General features: G+C 41.7%; 1 pseudogene; it reads left to right on the top strand.

Moving 5' to 3' along the window:
• Positions 1-985: 985 nt before the first annotated feature.
• On the top strand, positions 986-6,028 carry LOC119544536 (annotated as a pseudogene).
• The last annotated feature ends 5,716 nt before the right edge of the window (positions 6,029-11,744 follow it).

Below are 11,744 nucleotides of genomic sequence, written 5' to 3' on the forward strand. Positions count from 1 at the left end.
TGGAAAGTGAAAAGGTGAAAACAGTAACCAAAACAAATCTTTTGTAGATTTATTAATGTCAGACAATTTAGACTATAAAAGGGATAAAGAGGAATAGTTCATGATGATTAAAGGGCCATTTTCCAAGAATATGTAACTTTTCTAAATATATATGTGCATAGTAGCATGGTTTTAAATATATGTAAAACAAAATTGACAAAACTAAAAAGAGAAGTAGGCAAATCAGCAAGCACAGTGGGAAATTTCAAGACTGCTCTCATAGGAGAAGCAGAAAATAACAACAAAAATGCACAAAGGACTTTTTTTTCATGGTAAAGACTGCTTTATTGGTGGCAGTTAGTACAAGTCAGAAAATATTGATCTCCCAAAAGCTCGGTTATTTATCAGATTACTGGTCCATAGAGAACTGAATTAAATTGAGCCAAGTGATTTCTGGGAGCATAAACTGAAGTCAGTCCTACTCCTTGGGCAAGGAAGCCACAGCCAGTGATACATAGAATACACTGTTCCACCACCTTGCACCTGACACCTGAAAAATGCACATTCTTTTCAAATGGACCTGGACCATTTTTTTGTTTCCTTGATACCAAAAGCTGAACAGGACTCTGCAAGAAAGGAAAATTGCAGGCCAAACTCGATGGAAAAGTTCTAATATATACATACCATATGAGTCAGCAATTTCACTTCTAGTTCTGCGCTCAACAGAAATGCATACGTTTGTATACCGAACTGTGCACAGGAGAGCTCATAAAAATATTATTCAAAAGAGGAAAAAAATGGAAATAAACCAAATGTAACTCAAGGGCAAAATGGATAAATTGTGATATACTCAAGCAACAGAATATTCAGAGCAATAAAAATGAATGAACTGATAGTCCCAGTCGGGGCGCAAGTAGGAGGAAGGTCGGGTGTCCCAAGCGTGGTGTGCGGGTTCCGAGCAGCTGCAGACATCCTGGGCTGCTGGGGCCAGCGAGCCTGGTGCGAGATGGCGATCCTGGGCGCCTGCCAGGAGGAGGCTCCGCTGCTGTGGCTGCCTGACCACCGGGAGCAGACAGCCTCCCACAGGGTGTCTCTCGGCAGACTGAGCTCCTTGAAAGAAGGAAAAGTGTTTTACACATCTTTGTATCTCCAGTGTCTAACACAGTTCCTGGTACATAGTTCAAGCTGAATTTTGGGATACGGCCACTGCTTCACCAGGGTCTGAAACTAGTAATAATCACAATGGAAGGTTACAGTTCCAGGCAGCTGTTTCTAGTGCCAAACTAAGAAGAAAAAAAGAGCTGGTTTGGAACAGCAATATATAGAGATGTAGTTGTAGATCAAGAAATTCTAAATGAGATGAAAAACTAACTATAAATGTGACCCCACAGATTACATTGGAATTTCGAGTTTGGAGTCATCACATTTTAAAAGCAGATGCTTTATTAGGAAGTGCAGCATTAGATTTGAAACACGTTCTGTTAATACACAATAGAAAATTCCAAAGAGTGAAAGAACAATTAAAACTTTCTGTGGAAAACAAAAATGGTATAATGCAAACTGGAAAATTGACAGTTGTGCTTGATGGGTTGGCGGTTGAGCAAGAGAATCTAACAAACTGCAGCTCACCTCCAACCATGGAAATACTGCAAAATGGTGAGGCATTACATGAAAGTGAAGATCCTTCAGCAAGGACAGCTACCAAGTTGGCTGTTGAAGGTACTAATGGGATAGATAATCATGTACCTACAAACACTCTAATCCGAAACTCATGCTGTTTGTATGTAGTTAATGAAGACAACACACCTTCATTTCCATGTCAGGTTGCTGCCACACCCAAAAATACACCACCTCCCTAGCTACTCACATCTGAGCCTGCCAGTGACATGGTTAATGGCAAGTCATGCTCATCTGCACCAACTAATAATGCAACGACCTTGGGGACTGCAGTAGTTTCTGAAGAAACCGCTTTGTCTTCAAATTGCACTGGTGCTCCTGTTGAAGATCCTCCAGTTCAAGAAACACTGACTTCCTCAGACAACAATGAATGTATTCCTTCTACCAGTGCAGCAATGGGATCTGAAGCTAGAAGTGTGTTGGATCCTGCCATCTCTCATTCTGGAAATAGTTCTGTTTTTGAAGCAGCCAAATTAAGACAACCAGATGGGTGTAAGGAATCTGTACAGCAACAGACTGGAAATGCCAATAGAGAAACTTTGCCATCAGGGTGGGAACAGAGAAAAGATCCTCGTGGTAGACCCTATTATGTAGATCATAACACCAAACAACCACGTGGGAGAGACCACAGACTTTACTTCCAGGTTGGGAAAGAAGAGTTGATGATCATGGAAGAGTTTATTACGTGGACCAGGACACCAGAACAACAACATGGCAGTGGCCCACCATGGAATCTGTCAGAAACTTTGAACAGTGGCAGTCTCAGCGGAACCAGTTACAGGGGGCTATACAACAGTTCAATCAACGATACCACTATTCAGTTTCAATGTTAGCTGCAGAAAATGATCCATATGGCTCTCTACCACCAGCTTGGGAAAAAAAGAGGATTCCACAGACAGGGTTTACTTTGTGAATCATAACACAACACAACCCAAAAGAAAGATCCAAGGACTCAAGGCCTGCATATTGAAGAACCCCTGCCAGAAGGCTGGGAAATTAGGTATACTGGAGAAGGCATTAGATACTTTGTTGGTCATAACACAAGAACAACATCCAAAGATCTTCACAATGGGAAGTCATCTGTAATGAAAGGTGATCCACAAATTGCTCATGAATGCAGCTTTATGTGGAAACTTGCTCATTTCCATTATTTGTGCCAGTCTAATGCACAGCCCAGTCATGAGAAGATCAGTGTGTCCTGGGAGACACTGTTTGAAGATTCCTTCTAACAGATTATGGTATTAAAACCATATGACTTACTCGTCAAGCTTAGAAGTTTCTGTACCTCAAAAGAATTTGTTAAAAAGGTAAAGAGGCAGCAAACTCAATGGGAAAAAATTTTTGGAAACCATGTATCTGACAAAAGACTGATATCTTGCATATATAAAGAAATCCTACAACTCAATGACAATAGTACAGACAGCTCAATTATAAAATGGGCAAAAGATATGAAAAGACAGTTCTCTGAAGAGGAAATACAAATGGCCAAGAAACACATGAAAAAATGTACAGCTTCACTAGCGATTAGAGAGATGCAAATTAAGACCACAATGAGACCATCTCACACCAGTTAGAATGGCTGCCATTAAACAAACAGGAAACTATAAATGCTGGAGGAGATGTGGAGAAATTGGAACTCTTATTCATTGTTGGTGGGACTGTATAATGGTTCAGCCACTCTGGAAGTCAGTCTGGCAGTTACTTAGAAAACTAGATATAGAGATACCCTTCGATCCAGCTATTGCACTTCTCAGTATATACCCAGAAGATCGGAAAGCAGTGACATGAACAGATATCTGCACGCCAGTGTTTATAGCAGCATTATTCACAATTGCCAAGAGATGGAAACAACCCAAATGTCCTTCAACAGATGAATGGATAAATAAAATGTGGTATATACACACAATGGAATACTACACGGTTGTAAGAAGGAGCAATGTCTTGAAACATATGACAACATGGATGAACCTTGAAGACATAATGCTGAGCAAAATAAGCCAGGCACAAAAAGACAAATATTACGTGCTACCACTAATGTGAACTTTGAAAAATGTAAAACAAATGGTTTATAATGTAGAATGTAGGGGAACTAGCGATAGAGAGCAATTAAGGAAAGGGGAACAATAATCCAATAAGAACAGATAAGCTATCGTGGGTAAATTTGACACTCTGGGAATGCCCAGGAATGACTATGGTCTATTAATTTCTGTTGGGTATAGTAGGAACAAGTTCACAGAAATCTTGCTATATTACGTTACTTTCTTGGGGTAGAGTAGGAACATGTTAGAAGTAAAGTAGTTATCTTAGATTAGTTGTCTTTTTCTTACTCCCTTGTTATGGTCTCTTTGAAATGTTCTTTTATTGTATGTTTTTTTAATTTTTTTTTAAATTTTTTTATTTTTCATACAGTTGATTTAGAAAAAAAAAAGTTAAAAAAAAAAAAAAACAAGGAAAAAAATATGCAGAGCCCCCTTGAGGAGCCTGTGGAGAATGCAGGGGTATTGGCCTGCCCCACCATAATGGTTGCTAACATGACCACAGACATAGGGGACTGGTGGTTTGATGGGTTGAGCCCTCTACCACAGGATTTGCCCTTGGGAAGACTGTTGCTGCAAAGGAGAGGCTAGGCCTCCCTATAATTGTGCCTAAGAGCCTCCTCCCGAATGCCTCTTTGTTGCTCAGATGTGGCCCTCTCTCTCTACCTAAGCCAACTTGAAAGGTGAAATCACTGCCCTCCCCCCTACGTGGGATCGGACACCCAGGGGAGTGAATCTCCCTGGCAACGTGGAATATGACTCCCGGGGAGGAATGTAGACCCGGCATCGTGGGACGGAGAACATCTTCTTGACCAAAAGGGGGATGTGAAAGGAAATGAAATAAGCTTCAGTGGCAGAGAGATTCCAAAAGGAGCCGAGAGGTCACTCTGGTGGGCACTCTTATGCACAATATAGACAACCATTTTTAGGTTCTAATGAATTGGGGTAGCTGGTGGTGGATACCTGAAACTATCAAACTACAACCCAGAACCCATGAATCTGGAAGACAATTGTATAAAAATGTAGCTTATGAGGGGTGACAATGGGATTGGGAAAGCCATAAGGACCACACTCCCCTTTATCTAGTTTATGGATGGATGAGTAGAAAAATAGGGGAAGGAAAGAAACAAACAGACAGAGACACCCAGTGTTCTTTTTTACTTTAATTGCTCTTTTCACTTTAATTATTATTCTTGTTATTTCTGTGTGTGTGGTAATGAAGGTGTCAGGGATTGATTTTGGTGATGAATGTACAGCTATGTAATGGTACTGTGAACAATTGAATGTACAATTTGTTTTGTATGACTGCGTGGTATGTGAATATATCTCAATAAAATGAATATTAAAAAAAACCATATGACTTTAAGAGACAATTATATGTAATATTTAGTGGAGAAGAAGGACTTGATTATATGGTCTAGCAAGAGAATGGTTTTTCTTACTTTCACATGAAGTTTTGAACCCAGTGTATTGTTTTAGAACAACTACTGCCTGCAGATAAATCTGGCATCAACCTTTAATCCAGATCATCTTTCATACTTTGCTTCACTGGTCACTTTCTCACTATAGCACTTTTTCATGGAAACTTTATTGATACTGGTTTCTTTTTACCATTCTACAAGTATATGCTAAGTTAAAAACTTATTATTGAGGATTTGGAATCCATTGACACAGAATTTCATAACTCCCTTTTCTGGATAAGAGAATAATACTGAAGAATGTGTTTTAGTGTACTTTTCTGTTGATATGGAGACTTTGAGAAATGTTACTTTGCATGATCTGAAATTGGGAGGTTCCAATATCCTGGTGACTAAAGAGAATAAAGATAAATATATTGGTTTAATGACTGAATGGCATTTTTCTCGAGGAGTACAATAACAGACCAAAGCTTTCGTTGATGGTTTTAATGAGGTTGTTCCGCTTCAATGGCTGCAGTACTTTGAAGAAAAGGAATTGGAGGTTATGTTGTGTGGCATGCAGGAGGCTGACTTGGCAGATTGGCAGAGAAATACTGTGTATCAGCATTATACAAGAAACAGCAAGCAAATAATTTGGTTTTGGCCATTTGTAAAAGAGACAGGCAATGAAGTAAAAATGCGACCACTGCAGTTTTTCACTGGAACCTGCCATTTACCTCTCTGGTGATTTGCTGAGCTCATGGAAGTAATAGGCGGCCTCAAAAATTTTGCATAGAAAAAGTTGGCAGAGACACTTGGCTACCAAGAAGTCATACATGTTTTAATCTCTTGAATCTACCACCATATAAGAGTTATAAACAACTAAGGGGAAAGTTTCTTTTTAAAATAGAAGTGACAGAGGGATTTGGACAAGAATAAATGTGGCTTCTTGTCCTGGAGGGGCTCTTGCATTTAAATATCCCAGCCAAGAAAAATTGTGCAGATAGTGTATATCAGCTGTTCATTCTGTATAGTGAATTTTCTGAATCTTTCAAAGTATGTTTTCCGTTATTCCACAGAAATATGCAAAACAATTTATCCTTTTCTACTTTATTGTTCACTTGAAATGATATACAAGGAAGAAGTTCATCCTTAAATTTTGAAGCAAACAAGAGAATTTATTAAAAATAATTATTATATACCCATATAAGCAAATCTGATAGTAGCTCTAGGTTTATAGAGCTCTGATTATATTAAACATAACTGCTGCTCATTCAAAAATATCTGAATTTGCTTTACTTTTTTTCTGTTATCCAGGGGAAAAAATGCAAATTACTGCATGTTGCACTCCCTTATGCAGCATCTGAGGGTGTTTAGCTGCATGGCTGTTCAGGAAAGTATTAAGGGCTTGGGCCAAATCTGACTCTGAGTAGGTTGAGAAATGCTGCTGGCTTTTCTGAAGACTGGTGCTTGGACCTGTCAGTTTGTTTTAAATGAACACAGCAGTTGAAAAAATTCCCTCTTTGCTACATCAGTAATAAAAATAATGAATGAAACCTAACTTGCATCAGTCATATACTAGAACTGATACTGTTTAGTGTACTATAAAAATTGGAAAGAATCCATCAAGTAGCATAGAAGTCTGTTTACATGTTACTTTGGAATGCTGGCATTTGTGGAATTAAAAAGCATCAGGCAGTTGTGTACTCTTGAATCTAAGTCTGTAATGTTCTTTACATGTAATTCATAATAAATTGATGCAGCTTGATACTTAGAAATACAAAGTAATGTAAACTTTGCTGCTTTTGCATGTGTTCAACATTTTGGTTTTATGAAACTAGATGGATTGAAAAGTTATATACCCATTTGATCACTGAAATGTGAGACTAAGGATTTTCTGTTAGTGTTTAAATATTTCCATTCCTCTTAAATTCATGAAAATTCTGTTTCTGAATTCAATAAGCCTATAAAATATTTTGGTTCTCCATTCCCCCCTTTTACATAAACCATGTCATTTTTGTCCTAGGTAAATAACATGTTTCTTTCTTCATTATTAAGGGCATTTGCTGGACTACAAATATATATATATATAACAAATTAAAATCTAATGTGAATGACATTAATGTACTTTTAGCAAACTGGGCTTCCTTACTAACACAGAAACTTAAATTTCCATTTGTATCATGCTTTTCAATATGCATCATAAATTTCTTTAAATTAACTTAAATAATTTTTTATAACCATGAAACTGACTTCTTAGAATGTAAGAACTGTAATATATTTCACTGCTAAGTACATAAGGAAAATATTAGTGTACACTTTAATTTCCTTATAAATAAGTTTTTGTTTTGCCAAAATTTTATTTTTCTACCTATTAACTTAGATTGTGTTTTGCATTTTTGTTCAAAATTCTTAGTAAAGATTAAATAAAAGCAGTGACACACTTGAAAAAGAAAAGGAATGAACTATGGTCATGCATAATGACAGAATGAATCAAAGCAAAATATTGAGCAAAAGAAGACAGATGTAAGAATATATACTGAATGATTCTAGTTATGTAAATTTAATCCAAGGGAAAAAAAATCTTCAGTGTTAAAAGCCAGGACAGTGGTTAACTCTGGGGGCATGGGAGGGATTGGTGACTAGAAGGGGACACCAAGGAGGCTTCTGAAAAATAGGGAACAGTTTACTTCTGATTCTCAGTAGTGGTTACACAAGTGTGTTCACTTTGCAATAACCCGTCAAGATGAGTATGTAACCCTTTTTGATATATATGTTATACCTCAAAAAGTTCATTTTAAAGACAGAGACAGATGCCACTGATATCCATGGAAGGCAAAAGTAGGAGCAATGTAGATTTGGGGACGGAAGGGTCAGAGAGAAGGCTGTTCCCAGACCTCAGGCAGGAAGGAGGGAGAAGTTCCTGGAAGGAGAGAGCAACTTGCCATTAAGGTATTCGTTGGTATATCCGCTTGCTTATGACCTGCCCATGCCATCAGCACTGTGGCAGGCCCCAGGGAAAGTTCTGAGTGGTGTGAAAGGAAGTAACTATTTAGGATGAGAAAAGAAATCGTAACAACTTTCAATTTCTATATGAGACCCCAAGCATCCAGAAAAAAATATTTACATTAATTAATTGTCTGACATATCTTTATATTGACTTTCCCTATATTTTTTGGCTGCATACTCTTTGCTCAGCTCCTCATATGACAAAATAATTTTGTAATATTTACTAAAGAGAGTATAAAATGGTAATTCTGTCTTTAAAATAGTTCATCAGAATTTGGGTTTTGTTATTGCTAGCTAAAAAGAAGTTGTTTTTGTTTTATTCAGTGTCACAAGGTATTATTGATAATGCTGTGTTATGATGCAATGGAACAGGTTGGGAGCATAGAACATGCTACTTTGCACCCGGGTTGCTCATTATCTATAGTGTTCCTACAAACCTAAGTGCTACACAGAATTCTAATAAATTCTATTTTGTGTTAATCCCATCAAAAGTGAAAAAAAAAGTATGGTGCAATCATATATGCTGCACTATCACATTTATTCCTGACGGGAAATAACTTCCATTTTGACTGTGTCGTCTGCCTACACTTTTGCACGTCTGATGATAAGAGGAATTTCCCAGAGTAGCTCCTGGCTCGGAGTGTGAGGCCACCTCTAGCCCTGCACCCTCATGTCACAGCACTGCCTAAGAGGATGGGAGGTGTTGTCCTGGAAGTCTTTCCTACACAGGACGGCCAGCCACAACTTAAGTATATACTGAAATGACTGCAAATCATGTACATATTTTCCATTAAATCCAAATGAAATGCATTCTCAACTCAACTTCCCCTTAGCCAAATCCCCAGAATACCTGCGGCTACTCAATGCCTCCCAACACAAAGGGAAATATGATGGAGAGCAGGTCAGACGGACGGAGACAGCAGTCTTAACCAATTGTGGGTAAAATATCTTACTTTTCCTGTTTTGAAAGACACTTGCCTTTTAGGAGGCTCTGCTCCCTGAGCTCCCAGCCAGTTTCGCCTCCAGGGACCTCTTTGCCCCTTCTCCAGGATGTCATGAGTGTTAGTAACCACCAGGTGGCAGTGTTGCCTATGAAGAGGCTCTGTCACCATCTCGTGGCAGAAAGTGAGCACTACGCCTTCACTCAGTCCTTAGGCGCAGTAGAGTCAAGTTGGGGCTAGGAATATTAACTGCGTAGTATATGCTTCATACTGACCCAGTGGCCCAAGAAGAAATATTTACATTCTGTGGTCCAAAGAAAACATTTTCCAGAATCCCCCTTGCCATTGGTTAATGGAGGATCAATAGCCCCCACTTGAGGTTCCCTCACCCAAGAGGCTCCCCTGCCGTTTTTCAGCACTTCAGGCCCTGGGCAGAACTCAGACGTGGGGCTTGAGGGTGGGGAGGAGGGTCAGGCCAAGTCCCCATCCCCGCCCCCTGGGATTCGGCCCTGCCAGCTGGAGGGAGGCCAATGAGCCAGCAGCCCCTTTTCAGGGCTCTGGGACACCTGGAAGTCGGGGACAGCCGTGTGTCCTCAACAAGGTCCACACACCAGGGAGCAGGGGCTGGGGTTCAGCTGGACATTGGGACAGCCAAGGGCTAGGTCTGGTACTTCCTCAGTGCTCGGACAGTTGGTGGGGGGGCATCGGGGATGCTGGCCAACCCACTCACTGGGATGCTGAGCTGTGGACCTGGTTAAAACTCACTTCATGATTTTCTGGGGTCTGGAGGAGGAATCTGCCCGACTGATTGCAGGAAAATAGTTAAAATACACTGCGACTTATTTTTTTCTCACAGCCTTCTTCACCTCACACTGAATTAGACATTGATTTATTTTTTACTGTCTGTCTCCACACTGTCTGTCTCCATTGATAAAATGTGAGCTCTGTGAAGCCAGGAACTAGCAGTCCTCTCAGTGCTGCATTGACTGAGCCTGGCACAGCAGTAGGAGGTGCCCAGAGGACATTTGCCCATGGTCACTTGCATGGATGCTGTGAAACGAGCCTTGCTGCAGCTCCGTGACTTGAGCCGTGGGTGTGGCATTTACACACTGTGTGACTGTGAGTGATGGGGACAGGGCAGCTCCTTGGAGGCGGCCCCCAGCCTGAGAAGGAGTGCCCTCATGAAAGGGGTGAAGGATAAGAGGAGGGAACCTGCCATGCAGTGAATGGCTTCCAATAACTCAAGAGAGAAGAAAAACTGCCCCCTTCAGGACACAAGCCAGGATCTCTCTCAGAAATTGATCCTGAAAATGCTTTCAAAGCTCAAGGACCCTCTGTCCTTCTGTATTAGTTCCCTGTGGCTGCTGTCACCACACACTGTGTGGCTTAAAACAACAGAAGTTTACTCTTTCACAGTTCTGTAGGCCAGAAGTCCACAATCAAGATGTTGAGAGGGCCACACTAGCTACAGTGCCGTGGGGAAGGAAGTGTTCTCTGCCTCTCCAGCTTCTGGTGGCTGTCAGCATTCCTTGGTTTGTGGCCCCATCACTCCAACCTCTGCCTCTGTGGCCACACTGCCCCCTCCTCTTCTGTCTACTCTCTCTCTGTCTCTCCTGTTTAAGGATGTGTGTGATGGCATTCAGGGCTCCCTCAGGTAATCCAGGATGATTTCCTCATGCATAGATGTTTAGACCCAGCAGCCAGTGCCCACACACCCAAATAAGGACCACTGGGTGAAGTGGTTGACACCAAGGGCATGGCTGAGCCTCCACTTCTTGCAGGCAGACAACAGCTCAAAGCTTTGCAATGTAAAAGCTCTTGGCACCTGCCAGGCCCAGGCTAAGGCCAAGATTCAGTCCAAGACTCGAGCCTTGCTTGCAGAGGACTGGTTCCTTGGCCTGTCTCAGAGAGAGGGCATCCACAACTGGAAGGGGAGCTCAGCCCCAAGGGGTTGGCAATGGAAGGTGCACCCCTTTCTGTACCTTGCACCAAGGGTCCGCACTCTGTCCCTGGGCAGCCCACCCTAGCCACCAGCACCCAGGCGTCCTTCAGTCACTCTGCATCTCTCCTGTATGGGAGCGGCCTGTCCCCACCCAGTTCACGGGAGATGGTGAAGGCTGCTGAGACTGCTGGGCCCTTTTGTCCAATGGGGTGAAAATGCCCACCCTGCCTGGGGATGAGGATGGGGGAGGATGACCTGAAGCTGGGCGGGGAGAGGCACCCCCCAAGCTCTAAGCACAAATATTGGGCATCATGGTTGCTTTCTCTGAATCCTGAGGTGATTTGGGAGAAAATTCCATGGCTGTTTCTTTTATCTGGGTCTCCAAGCATTTTTGGCCTTTCTCTGCTCTCTGTGTAGCCTCACTGCCCTTTGCTGTGCTTCTGACCTCCCTGCCATGGGGTCTTCCTCCAGATACTTGGTCTGATGCCCCAAGGTTGGCACCTTCTTCCTCACTGCCGGCCCTTCTCCTCAGCCTCTGCGCTCTTTGAGAGAATCCTCCTCCAGCCGATGAACGACCAGAGTGGGCTGGGCTGCTTTATTCTTATTTCACAGGGTGGAAAACTGAGGCACAGGGCAATTTAGGCCAGGGACCCTCCTGAGAGGGGGTAGGTCCCTGGCACGTGCTCCAAGGTCACATTGGGGATGGAAAGCCTTAGTATCATCTCCATTTATGAATTTCAGAGTAGCTGTGAAATCCACTCTT

This window comes from Choloepus didactylus, chromosome 9, assembly GCF_015220235.1.
Source record: "Choloepus didactylus isolate mChoDid1 chromosome 9, mChoDid1.pri, whole genome shotgun sequence".
NCBI lineage: Eukaryota > Metazoa > Chordata > Mammalia > Pilosa > Megalonychidae > Choloepus > Choloepus didactylus.